This window comes from Eublepharis macularius, chromosome 9, assembly GCF_028583425.1.
Source record: "Eublepharis macularius isolate TG4126 chromosome 9, MPM_Emac_v1.0, whole genome shotgun sequence".
In the NCBI taxonomy this organism is placed as follows: Eukaryota; Metazoa; Chordata; class Lepidosauria; order Squamata; family Eublepharidae; genus Eublepharis; species Eublepharis macularius.
Window position 1 is genome coordinate 48,659,267 of NC_072798.1, and position 13,883 is coordinate 48,673,149.

General features: G+C 40.7%; 1 long non-coding RNA gene across 1 annotated transcript; it reads left to right on the forward strand.

Annotated features, from left to right (window-relative positions):
- The first annotated feature begins 2 nt into the window (after nt 1-2).
- Nucleotides 3-2,891, forward strand: LOC129335720 (uncharacterized). The gene is made up of 2 exons (XR_008597638.1): nt 3-256; nt 1,593-2,891. It is a non-coding gene; the product is annotated as an uncharacterized LOC129335720 (long non-coding RNA).
- Nucleotides 2,892-13,883: the final 10,992 nt, after the last annotated feature.

A 13,883-nucleotide genomic window follows, 5' to 3' on the forward strand; every position in this document is an offset into this window, starting at 1 on the left:
GCCACGATCAGCTGCCTGCCTTTGCAGCGCGCTGTACCGGGGATGTGCCAGAAATGAGTGAACAAGATGATCAGCGATCAAGTTGAGCGACAAGCCCGGTGGCGCGCCGACGACCCCTACACGGACGATTCTTGCCCGTTGCATGTTTCCTCTTTCTCGGCCCCTCCCCGTTTGCAAATAGTTGTTCAGTGTGAAACCCAATGTGAGACTGACCTTGGCCGGAGAGAGGGAGCTTGTGGGGGTTAAAGCACTTTTGGTATGTTATGGTGAAGGGCTTGTATTGGCCAAATCTGATAACCATTTGCAGTGGTTAAAGCTGCATCCTGTGCACACCTTGACGGGGAGTAAATCGGGCTGAACTAGTGGAACTTTCTTGCAAGTAAGCAGTAGGTGTGGGCAGCAGGTGACTAAGGTTGCAGTCCTAACAACACGTTCCTGGGAGCAAGCCCCATGTACTAAAATGAACTTCAAAGTAATGTTGCAAAGGACGGCTCCCTGATTATATCATTCATCTCCTTTCACTGAACAAACCAGTGTAAGAGGAGGGGATGGCACTATCATCCTAGTCCTCCTTTAGTGGAGTACACACACAAAAAGCATTGTGTTGATTTTCTGAGGACATGCTGCTACTTACATTATGTGTATGGACAGGGAAAGTAGGTTCCTGTAAACCAACTCAGATTTTTTTAAAGGGTGAATATTAAATGGCAACTACATCTGGCTTATGTTTACAGCAATGTTAAAATCCTGGTCGAGACAGGATCTCTTTAAATTCAAGGCTGAATGGGATGGCATACATTTGGGGAGACCATTTCTTAAAGTAGTGTTTAATAAATGCCCTGTGCAGAAGTGTTTTTCATTAGGAAAGACATGACATCCTATGAAGTCATCCTTCCAGGATCTTTTAACATGTTTTGTGACTTCTAGGTTCTAAGCTGGCAAGAGAATAAAGTCCAAACATTGTTGCCTTTAGGTGACATGATTCCTCAGGGAAGATCAACATTGAATAGATGCTAAGACCGACAAAACTTTTAAAAAGTTAAAAACAGAGATGGTTGTCTTTGACACGCCCCTGCAGTTCTTCTGAGCGCTATTTCTCAGTGTGCACCTGCCTCATGTTTCAGGTAGATGTGATTGGCAGTTGTTTTCCACCTTGAAACAGCTGCTGCCAAAGGAATGGGTAAGCTGTGAACCTCCCTGCAGGCATCATGCCAGGGCTGGAAGTAAGTGTGGCTCTTTTTAGTTGACGGAAGCTGCAAATGTGGCTTGCTGTGAGCCATGGAGTGAACTCCACTGTTCTAAAATAATAAAGCTTCCAAAGAAATTGGTAGGAAGTTTCACTTTATGTGTCTGTCTAAAGGACTTTTTAAAAAACTGCAAACATTAAAATATTATTCTAGGTGCGATCCTAGTATGTTTATTTGCAATGTTGTTGTCTTTAAACTAAAGCTGCAATCCTATGTACAGTTACTTGAGAGTAAGCCACATTGAGTTATTGAGACTTTTTAAAATTACTCTGTTTATTATTACATTGCATGTCCCCAGCCCTCAATATACTTTTTATTTCTTGTTTTTACCTCTCTGCCCGACAGGGACCCAGAGTGGCTGACATTCTTCTCCTCCATTTTATTCTGTGAGGTAGGTGAGGCTGAGAACATGTGACTGGCCCAAAGTCACCCAGCAAGCTTCTGTGGCAGAGTGGAGATTTGATCCTGGGCTTCCCCGATCCTAGTTCAGCATCCTCACAGTAGACCACACTGGGTTAGAGGAAAGCAATCCCAATGAACTTTTGGAGTAGCAGTTCTACCATATATATGTTGAGAACCAAGATGAATAATTTCTAGAAGTTAGGTGGTAATAAAATGGAAAGTGAATTATTTTCATTAGGCTTTTCCTGAAGCAACTGGAACAATTAATCAAATATTAATATAATTAAATATTAATTAGATTAATTAAATATTAATTAAATAGATATTAATAATATTTAATTGCCCATTTCTACAATACAAAATGAAAATGACACTATGGGTTTCCACATGTGTAATGCTTTGGATCAGATTGGTTTTGCTTAGTTGAAATGCAGAAGGAGGAATTTAATTATTGACTGGGGTGGAGATTATAATACATTGTAACCATTAATTCAGCCCTACTACTTTGCTAGCAATAAAATAAGAACTGTGTAATACATATTCTGCTCCTGTTTACATCTGTCGTTAAGGCTCTAGTCTAATACACATTTACCTGAAAGTCTGTCCTATTAACGGTTCAGTCCTATTAACAGTGCAATCCAAAGCAAAGTCACACCCTTCTAAGTCCATTTATTTCAATGCTTAGGATTGCACTGTAAATGTGCAGCTTACTTCTGAGTAAATATACATAGGAGTGGGCTGCCTGTCACATATTTTTTACGATTTAGTTTTTTAAGGATTGCACTAAAATACTGAGGGCAGATTACAGCTCAGTAACAGTAATTAAAAACATACAGTTTCCTCTCCTGTGAACAGTTCTATAAATATACTTGAGTAATTCTCACTTCTTTGGTCGGTCTTTCAGTGGCTGGATTGAAAATATTTATGGATCATAGAAAGAAGCAAATGTATTTGAATTTTTTTTTTTACAACAATGTGAGAATATTCATTTTGCACTCTCAGAATGGTATTTGCCTGAAGGAAAACTTTTTTTTGAGGAAATACGGGTTTTTGTTATTAAAATAAGGCTTCATTACTCTGGATCAAAACAATGGGAACAAATGAGTTTCTGGACAAGACTGCATTTAACATGGTCTAGTTGCAAAGGGTTTTATTTTTCCATCCGGCTTTCTGATTCATTCTGAAAACAGTGCCATGTGTTCTGAGACAAAGCGATCATTATTAAAGATTTGTTGCATTAAAGTTATGTCTTTGTCCATTTTTGTATGTTAATAACTTTTAGATATAAACAGCATCTCGAGACTTTCTCTTCTGCTGCTGCAAAACTGGTTTCCTCTTCATCTTTTTGGGGTTTTTTTTTTGAAGCAATGCTTGTGTCATCACTTTATATTAGGACCCAAAGTTAAGGCTGGAAGCTGTATTTTTTATGTGCTCTCAGCCACTGTTTTCTTCCTCTGTATCTTTTTTTGTACCGAACATCCAGTCCAATGAAATGTCACTACTACATTTTGTGATGCACACCAGTCAGTGCTGGGTGGTGTTAGTGGCTGGGCTGAAAATAGTTACATGACTTTTGCGTTTGGAATTTTTCTGCTGATCGATGTAGCTGCCCACAGGGCAATTCTGCACGTCCCGGCATAGTGCCATACTCGCACAACCAGGGTGTCTTCCTGGCGCGATTTCTGACGTCGTCATGCCTCAAGGCTATGCCGGGATGTGTGAAATCGCCCTATATCTATCTATCTTTGGGTTTTTTAATAAACTGCTCCGGCTGCTGGCTGAGAAAATGATTATAGCATTGTAAACATAGGATTATTACTTCAGATGACCTACACTTACAAAAGTATTCAGGAAGTTTTAAGAAACACATTCCTGTTTCTAAAATATAATTAGAGATGAAATTTGTGTTATGTATACTTTGTTGTTGGGAGGTTATTTTGCAACAGGGCTATATTATGCAACTTACTGGAGGCTGATTGGTACTTTGGAATTTAGCAGGACTGAATAGCAGCACTATAATTGTCATTTTCTTTTGACCAGGACTAGAGTTTTAATGTGCAATATTACTTTTGAACTTCCCTTTGCCTGTACTCTGTCTTCTGAGACTATCAGTTGTCTGGAAGGCAATGCTGTAGAATAGTGGTTAAGTGGTTGGACAGCGAGTCAGCACTCTGCAGGTTCAACTCCCACAATTGCCATGAGCTCAGCAGCTGGCCTTGGGCCAGCCATTCCTCTCAGCCCAGTTCCCCAGCTGTATTGTGGGGATAATAATAACACTGACTTTGTGGATTGCTCTGAGTGGGGCAGTAATCTGTTTAGAAGGGCGGTATACAAGCACACTGTTGTTGTTATGTGTGGAGGTCCTTCCCATGTGTATGTGGGAAGACAGTAGCTCCTCTACTTAGGCCAATGAGTCTCTCCAAAGCACTGGTGAATCTAATCCAGCTGCTGCCAAAAGGGGAGCAAGCCCTGGCAGAATTCTGTTCCTTCCCCCTTTATTCTTACCCAGGTTACCTTATATCTTCTTTGAAGCAGTTAAGTGCTGCAGTGCCGGTATTTGACTAGTGGTGGACGGCAGGCTCCACCTGCCTCACGATCTTCTTCCTCCCTAGAACTTCATGCGCTCTGAAAGAGTCCAGCCTTACAGTTTAAGCACTTGGAACATTGTTGTCAGTATCTTCCTCTGTTTTCAGGAGCAATTCATTATTGAAAGAGTAAAAAAAAAGTCTGTTTCTTTTTGTGTAAAAGACGGAGCACACCCTCCCATTAAAGTTGTAAGTACTTTGAAGCATTTCAGACCTGAAATGAAACTGAATTTTTGTGTTTTAGCTTCTGTACCCAGTACACTTTTGGTCTATTCCTGGGCTATTAAGGCAACATGAAATGTTTCGAAAGTAGAAAACATACAGGGAGGAGCAAGTTTGACAGAAGCCCTAGCAATGAGTCACAGCTTTGCAGAGAAAAAGTTTAGAATTTTCCTGGTAAAATATACCTTTTCTTCTCATACTGGGAATAAAAGTTTTTCCTGGTTCGTTATGAAAATAAAGGCTCATGGCGGTGTTTTGTGTGATGTTATGGGAAGTATGATAGGAATCCTTTTTGAAGCCAACATCATGTTATCGTGAATAGTGCTTGCCTGCAAAGCAGATGCTGTGCCGTTGAGCCACAGCCCCTTCCCACTTGTCCTTGGGGAAGTCACTCTCTTTTAGCCTAACGTATTCCACAGGCTTGTGTGGAAATGAATAGAGTATTTCACTCATTTGTACGCTGCCTTGAGCTCTTGGAGTACAGGCAGGGTTTGTATGTGATGTACAAATACAAATGTTTTCAGACTCGTTTTGTAGCGTTGTAGAACGTGCGCTCTGCTGCCTGAGACCTTTCTCCATGGACTGGGGAAGGCAGTGGAAGATGTTGAGGTTGGTCACATGTTTTCTCTTAAGTAAAAATGTTTTTCATAATCAAGGAAGGAAAGCAGAATCCATCCAAAAACACAGAAGCTTTGCTGCTGAGGCTGGTTTTGTTTCATTCCTGAAAATTATGTCAACTTTAGTGGCAGTAATTTAGTATTCTTCAGTTTTACTAAAACTGAATGGAGTTGGTCACATGGGCAGCACAATATATTGTTTGATGTAGGCCCCACTCTAGGGTTACCAACCTCCAGGGGGAAATTAGAATTGGTCTCCAGACTACAGAGCTTATTTCCCCTGGAGGAAATAGCAGCTTCCAAAGGTGGACTCTATGGCATCACCCATCCCTGCCGAGCTCTGTCTGTTCCCCCAAACCCTGCCTTTCAAAGGCGCCAAACTCAAATCTTGAGATTTCCCCCAGCTGGAGATGGCAACTCTAGCGCCACTCAGGGACCTGAACTGCAAAGATAAATGGAGCACAGTTTTGCATCTAGTATTGGTAATAGACTTCTAAACACTCAAGATTAGGGAGTTCCTCAAGTGTGAGTCATGGCTGCAACTGAAGAGGATTTGAGTGTTGCGGAGTGACATTCAGACAGGAAATGATGTGTTACAGGACGGGGCAAGATTTTGGAAGGGAGGGAGGAAAGAATATGACTGACAGCAGACTGTGGGAACTGGTGAGCGGGTGAAGAAAGAAGTACTGGGACTTGCAGGATCTGGGTGGAGGGTGTGTGTTGTTCTACAGGGTGTGTCTGATGAGTGGGAGGGTGGGGAAAAATGGTATGGCATGTAGGCAGCCGGGTGGATATACCCATGGAGGTTTCTAGGTGGGGTAGGAAGATCTAGAACGTTTAAATGGGTACAAAAATAATTAAATCTGGAGAAACTGGTGTAGTGTTTGGATGTGGGTTGTATGGATGGTAAATGAAAATTCCTGGGTCTTCTTGAATAAGCCCCTCCTTCGCAACCCTGCTTGTAAAATAAGATCCCTGTTGATAGGTCACTGCTATTAACATACCTTCCAGGTTTATTATTATAAATGTTACAATAAATATATTAAGTGTGTGAATCACAAACTACTGGTTCATTTATTTATACTGTGGAATTTATTCCAAACATATAAGTTCTGAAATTGCCTAAAGATACAACTTTGTGGAAAAGCAAGGTTTGTGTGCTTTTAAAAACTTGCTTTAGCACATACTGTCATGAGGCTTTTGGGGGGTATCTGTGAGCCCTAGACAGAATTATTTTTGTTTTGAAAGACAAAGAATTCTCAGAATTCAGACAGAAAATAATTAATTCTCAGAATTCAGGATGTACGTAAAATGCCGTTCCTTCTCCATTCTGAGCCAACACAGCTTCAGAGTTTCAGCTCCCAGCAGGTGTTACATGGCAACTCCCATCCAGATTTAGACAGGAATTTCTCCGCTGGTGTAAAATGTTATTCTGAAGGCTGTAGAGAAGAAGGGAAGCACCCTGGTCTTCTGCATGTTGTTTTTACTGCTTTTGGGTAAGAAATAAAGCTCAGAAACCAGAGCACGTGGCACAGATTTCTGTCCCCATCCTTCCACTTGAAATCAGCACAGGGGAATTGTTAGTCTCCCTCTATTGGCCGCATTCACTTCCTGCTCACCCCACACAGTTCTGCACTGGGAATAGTGGTACTGTTGGCAAAACGTTCCTGTATAATCTTTGCATGTAACCTGTGTGTGTGTGGGCGGGGCGGGGGGGGGAGGTTCCCAACCACTGCTACTTCACTATACTCTCCCATCCATTTCTTCCATTTCAGTTTTTTGGGATATCCCACTTCATTTTTATTCAGCAAGGACTGTCTGCTCCTCCATATCCTGTCTTCCCCTCCAAATCTCTCTTCTCCTGTCCCCCCATTGCAGGACATTGGAAAGGATGGATTTTATATCTTGCTCTGGAAGTCTGTAAATGTATGTGTAAATGTGTTTTAGGAAACAGAGTTTTCTACTTTTATCCGCCCCCCATAAAGCTTAATAAACCTTTATGGTTTAAGTTTCCTCACCCCCACACTCCAACCTTAAGGCTACTTTAAGGCTTGCAGTCTGCTATAACAAACACAGCCCACCCCTCTGGAACTATTTACAGGGAATTATCGGAAGGAATTCACAGCCAGGAATTTATTAATTAATTTAACACTTTTTATAGACTTAGTTCTTCCTGTGTTACATAAAGCAGACTGTTTAAAGTATGGGACTTGTGGCAGTTGCTGGAGAGAACATTAAGTGACTTGTATTTCTTTTGTAACAAGGAAAATAATCACAGTTCATTTGTAAATTAGACCAGGCCAGGTAAAATAGGTATATTTCACAAATCTTCTCCCTCTCTACCTAATAGGAGTTGTTATATAAACTTGGTTACCTGAGTAGTGTGTTCCTTCAGTAAGGAGAGTACAGTCACTTCCTAATTTTGATTCCTTGCTAATTATTGCAAGGATGTGGTTTATATTGTTATACCCATTTGCAAACAATCTAGCTTCTAGTTTGAGAAATGGGTATATCACGTTTAAGCTTAATGCACATTACAGGAAATAATTTTATTAGATATGCTTCAGAGAACAAATTTTTGAAGAAAATTGGTTCGGGCTTCTGCCAGACTGCTTGCAAGCTGGAGAAGGAAAAAAGGCAGATTGCCTAATTTTTCAATCCTTTTGTTCATAGATCATGAGATGTACTTTCTGAATAAATTACAGTTGGAAATATGTTTTGCTCAAGAGGACTTACCGCTTATTGGGTTTTTTTGTACATTTATTTCCTATTAAAGAACTAATAGAGGTTATAAGCCTCTCTTAATTAATGGAACTTACTCCCAAGTAAATGTAGATAGGATTGCAGCTGTACAGCACAAGCCTATGCAGAGCAAAGCACCTCTATGCTCCCGGACATCAGTGGGCTTAGGTGCAACTAGCTACAAACACACTTGGCTGTGGTTGGTTGATATTATTCATGAACACGTGTATTAAATAATTGGTTTTCTTTCATGGAATTTTCAGCACAAATTTGATTAGATAATGTTCCTATTCATTTGTAACATGGCATAAGCAGCAATTAAGTTTGCCTAAAATACTGAATGAGACAGGCCAGTAAAAACAAGCAGGTTGTATTTCTGTATCTGGTAAATTGATGTTCATTTATTTGTTCAAACTTTAAATATAAAATCCAAAATCCTGCCTTTGTTTTCTAATTCTATAGGCACATGTTCTGGATGACTCTGGTTAGGTCTGATTCAGATATAGGCACGCACTTAAGAAGCCCTGAGCATCTAGTTAGCTTTCCTATATTTTTAGTGAAAATTTTAGTGAAAGTTTCAAGTGTATTTTTAAAGTTGATTATTAACTGATGTATTTTATTGATGATGTGAGCTGCCCTGAGCCCGTTCGTGGGGAGGGCAGGATATAAGTCAAATAAAATAAATAATAAATAAATAATATCAAATAATTTAACTTCTGGCTAGAGGTACACCACAGATAACGTCTTAGGTTAATTGGCAGGTATTGTACACAAGTAATACAATTATGGAGTCTCTGTTTTCATTTTAAGCCTTTATTATTACAAAATAATTATTCAGTATTCTTAATATCCACTCAATCAACAGAAAATTATACCATCCAATATAACTACATAGATCATTATAGGAGAGCAATTATGCGAGTCCCAAAAAGTATCTTACTCAAAAATATAAAGGTCACAGGCAAGGAGCCTCTTCTAAGACGACGTTCTCTGACAATTTAGCTTGTCATATTTATAGGGTTTCAGAACCTTCTCTTAACAATAGCTGCTTCAAAGACACAAATTCTTTATCTGATGACTTCATACACCAAAAAAGGTTATTCATATTTGAAACATCTTCTTGAAACATAAAACAATAGTTTATTTTTGCTACTTTTTATCTTAACAAAGGCTATGTAAAATGAGTGATTACAACTTTCTCATACATCTGATTATCTTTTGGCCCTTCACCAGTATGTCCTGCCAGCATCTTTGAAGTTACTCATTCCTACCATTCTTAGATACTCGCTGCACCTGGGTCTTGGTACATTACATATATATATATATATATATATATATATATATATATATATATATATATATATATATATATATATATATATCACATGATATATTATCACATTGATAATCTACACATGGCAATACAGCTGTGTAACTCAATTGTTTTATGTCCCTCTCCAAGGTTGTTAGATTTTAGGCTTCTAGACTCCCATTGTGCCCTATCTAGTACGGGGGCTGGGATAGCCCTGTTTCTATGCGCTTAGGTGTCTTGAATAACTTTCTCGATCATATCCAGCAACTGTTCTCCTATAATTCTAGCCATATCCATGACACATGGTTTGCTTTGCATCATCTTTATGTGTGTTACATAAGACCCACATTTTTCATTAACAACCTATCTGAACTCACAGAATAAAGTTCTTGTTTTTCTCAAGGAGAAAAACATATCTAGCACAAATCGAAATTGGTACAGCTTTATCTGCACGTGTGTTGGTGGCTCTATGTGGCACCATTTAACAAGCAGCAAACTTGGTAGCCCTGGGCTGACTAAATGAACTGTGAAACATGATGATCCATAGAAAAGATGGGTATCAGCATATGTGACCAAGATGCTAATGGCTTTTAATATCCTGTTACACTGGGGGATGTACCTTGGATTGGATCGTCTTTTGCACATCCCTGCCAGCAGTTCTTTTCAATCTTGGAAAGTGTGTTTCTCAGTGTTGCAGGGCCCATGTGGACCACGTGGACTGATTCTGTCCATTCCTCTTCCCCCTCCTCAGTGTAACCCAGCTTGCTTGGCTGTTGGTCCACATGGGCCCTGCAAAACTGGGAATCGCTGGAGTGGAGCTGGTCTGGAATCGGGAGGAGAGGCAATTTCCCTTTGTTTAATGCATCCTCCTTATCCACATGGTTATTAGTCCATGCGGTTCCCACAACCCTGGCACTTAATAAGCATCAAAACAACAAGATTTCTCTACAAGAGAGGAAAGGGTTAGAGCTCTTAGCTGCGTATAGTTTCCTGGAATGGGGCAGAAGTGAAATTAAAGATTTTAAAGATGCACACACTTCCATAGAGCTTGGGCAGAGAGAGGTACAAGTATCCCCTCACCTGCCATGATCAGCTCAGATTCAGCCATCAGGAGCACAGGGCAATTGTGCTAGACTGCTGTGTGGGCAAGAAGCCTCCTCATCTAACTCCCAAGATTAGCAACCTCGTGTTATTGTGCCAAAGCCAGACAATGCCAAGTCTGGAATGGCACTACTCTGCCAGACCTGGTGCTGTGACATCTGGCCTGTGTTTATGAAAGTGAAATGTAACATGCCAGCTGTAATTAAAAAAAACAAGGAAGAGTAGTTCAGATCTCTGATCAGCAGTGTCCCCCATTCATTGATCTTGGGCCAGCCACTTCTTTCCCTATGCCTTGCCTTACAGATCAATGAGAGAAAAAAGTGGGACAATTAGAAATGTCACAAAGGGCTGGATGCAGATGGAGTTCAACATATAGCATCTTATTCTGCAAGTCAATAGGGTTGAAACGTTGCCAGGCTATGGTTTGGCCCATGTACACTTGATTATTATGACTTTTTAAAAATCAGTGTTTGCCTATGTCATTTAAAATATATCTGATCAGCGCAGGGGCGGTGCTGAAGCACGTGCAATACAAATTTTAAGTGTCAACTCTAGTCACGCGCTGCAGTCTTCTGTCTGCTCCACAAGGATTTGGATTCTCTCCAGAATAATGGCCAATGGTTCAGACTGAAGACAGTATTCTAGAATAATGGATCCTAAGAGGGAGATCCAAAACCTGTTCAGACCTACTGAAATACATGTACACACTTCTCAATGAACAAGTCACTGAGAGATGGCGCCCTGACTGAGGCCCCCTCAGGAATTATGGCAGATTTTTAATCTAGGTCTTGCACTGCTGTCTCTAAGCCACACTGTGGCTGCTCAGAAGCTGCAATTTTAGACATCTTAACCAGAAAGCAAGTGTTGCCAGGGCTTTCTTGCACTGAAACATGGATTAAGCTATGACCCCATGCACAGGCACAGGCACTCCCATAGCTTTCAGATGCTAAAAAAAAAAAGCCAGAAGCAGAATTAAATGTAAACAAGAAAGCGCTGTCTGTTGGTGAAACAAGGGACAGGAACAGCCACGTTAAACTGAAGGCACTCTCAATCATGCCCAATTCATTTTTTTTTGACAAAGGGATTAGTGTTGTACTTTTTAGGTATAAATTCTAGTAGCCATCTTAATCTGTTCAGCAGCTAATGTAGGTTTTGTATTGTGGGTTTTTTAAAAAGTCAACACATTGTAATTAGATCTTATCTAATCCAGCATTTGGGGTATGAAAGATTACTGCAATTAGTCTTAATATGCTAGAAAACTATTTGTTCCAAGACTGAAAAACTGTTTGGAACCCAAAGACAATATTGATTTTGATGTTAGCTGTGACAGTATTTTAATTGAAAACTTGGCTTGAATACTCAGTAAGACTAAAATGTTCAAAACACTGGAAAATTTAATTTTAATTTAGGGGAAACTCATAAAAGATTTGCAATCCCTTCCTGTGCTGCTCACTTTTCGTTCCCCTATGTGCATTCATAGGAGGTACTACCCAGCCCACTCACTGCTCTCAACATTTGTACCAAGACAGGGAAGAGATCCACCTTCCTCTTCTAGCCTAACCTTCCTGCTTTCTTTCACAGTCCCAAAGCATCCACTTGGCAGGCAAAGGTACTTGACTACGTTACCAAAATAATTTAATAGATCAGTAATATATAATTTAATAGATCAGTAATTCCTAACTTACACTAAGGTTAACCAGCTTAATTTTCTTTTCCCGCTTACAAATACCACCATTGTTACCTTTCCCCTAATTCTCTCTCTGCCTGGATATTTTAGAAAAAGACCTTTCCTCATTTGGTTCTGGTAGTCATTCACTGCTTGTGCAGCAGTGCCCCCTGGTGGTTCACACAATAATACAATGCAGCATTCACCTTACTTCCTTGAAGGCGTCCATTCATCTGCCTTCACTGTTGCTATAATAGTGTGGGGTTTGTATCTGTTGGAGCAGATTTCACTGATACTCCCAGTCTCAAGACTTATTTGTTGGTTAAGCAAATCTAAGGACTGGGTCATTAAAGCCCCAACATTCATCACAAGCCTGGATCATACAAATGCTGAGGTCTGAATGGAGTCCATCTGTGCCATATATACTGTAATGCAGTGGATCAGGACCAACAGTTACTAGACTATTTTTGTAAAATCAAAAAGAGTCCAGTAGCACCTTTAAGACTAACCAATTTTATTTTAGCATAAGCTTTCGAGAATCAAGTTCTCTTCTTCAGATGCCTGATACAGAGACTGGTCAAACACAGAAGAGCAGAGGGAACAGGCAATTAGGAGGGGAGGGGGAGGGAGCAATCAAAACATTCCTTTGCTAGTATATGTAAACATCTCCTTTTGGTGTGTGTATCAGTTGGCTTCAAAGGAGTTTGCCCTGTTAGTTTGTAGAAGCCAAACAGCTAGACCATCCAATTCCAATGCAGTATGGGCCTTCGATAACCACAGCTCTCCCTGCCAGATGCATCTGACAAAGAGATCTGTGGATCCCGAAAGCCCACGCCAGGTACCACGGAGCTCCCCCAGACCCCACCTCTGTAAAGGAAATCTGTTACCTGTGGTAATGTGATAACCATTCATAGTCCCTATTCAGTCCCAGCTTGACAGAGTCAAATTTGCATATGAATTCCAGTTCAGCAGCCTCCCGTTGGATTTTGTTTTTGAAAGGTTTCTGTTGAACTACAGCGACCTTTAAGTCTTTGATGGAATGTCCTGGTAGGTTGAAGTGTTCTCCCACTGGTTTCTGGACGTTTCCATTTCTAATGTCAGATTTGTGTCCATTTATTCTTTTGCGTAGAGGTTGGCTGGTTTGTCCAATGTACAGAGCAGAAGGACATTGTTGGCACATGAGGGCATATATCAGATTGGAGGATGAGCAGCTGTAAGAGCCAGAGACAGTGTAGTTGATGCCATTGGGTCCTGTAATTGTATTCCCTGGGTAGATATAGGGGCAGAGCTGGCATCTGGGTCTGTTGCAGGGCCTGGTCCCTGTGCTGGTGACTCTGCTGGCTGATTCATGGTTGTGAGTGAGAAGTCGTTTAAGGTTGGGGGGCTGTCTGTAGGCAAGGAAAGGTCTTCCACCCAGGGCTTCTGAGAGAGAGGTATCATTTTCCAGGATGGGTTGTAGCTCACTGATGATACGTTGGATGGGTTTGAGCTGGGAGCTATAGGTGACAACCAGTGGTGTTCTGTTGTTAGTTCCTTTAGGTTTGTCCTGGAGTAGGCTGTTTCTGGGTACTAGTCTGGCCCTGTTGATTTGTTTCTTCACTTCATTTGGTGGGTACTGTAGTCCCAAAAATGCTTGTTGTAAATCTCTTAAGTGTGAGTCTCGGTCGAGAGCATTGGAGCAGATACGGTTGTAACGTAAGGCTTGGCTGTAGACAATAGACCGAGTGGTATGTTTAGGGTGGTAGCTGGAGGCATGTAGATATGAGTATCGGTCTGTTGGTTTCCGGTATAAAGTGGTATTTATTTGTCCATTATGTAGTTGTACAGTGGTGTCCAGGAAGTGTACCTGTTGTGTAGAGTGGTCCAGGCTTAGGTTGATAGTAGGGTGAAAGTTATTGAAGTCTTGATGAAATCTCTCAAGAGCTTCCTTCCCATGGGTCCAAATGATGAAGATGTCATCCAGGAATCTTAAGTATAGTAGTGGTTCTA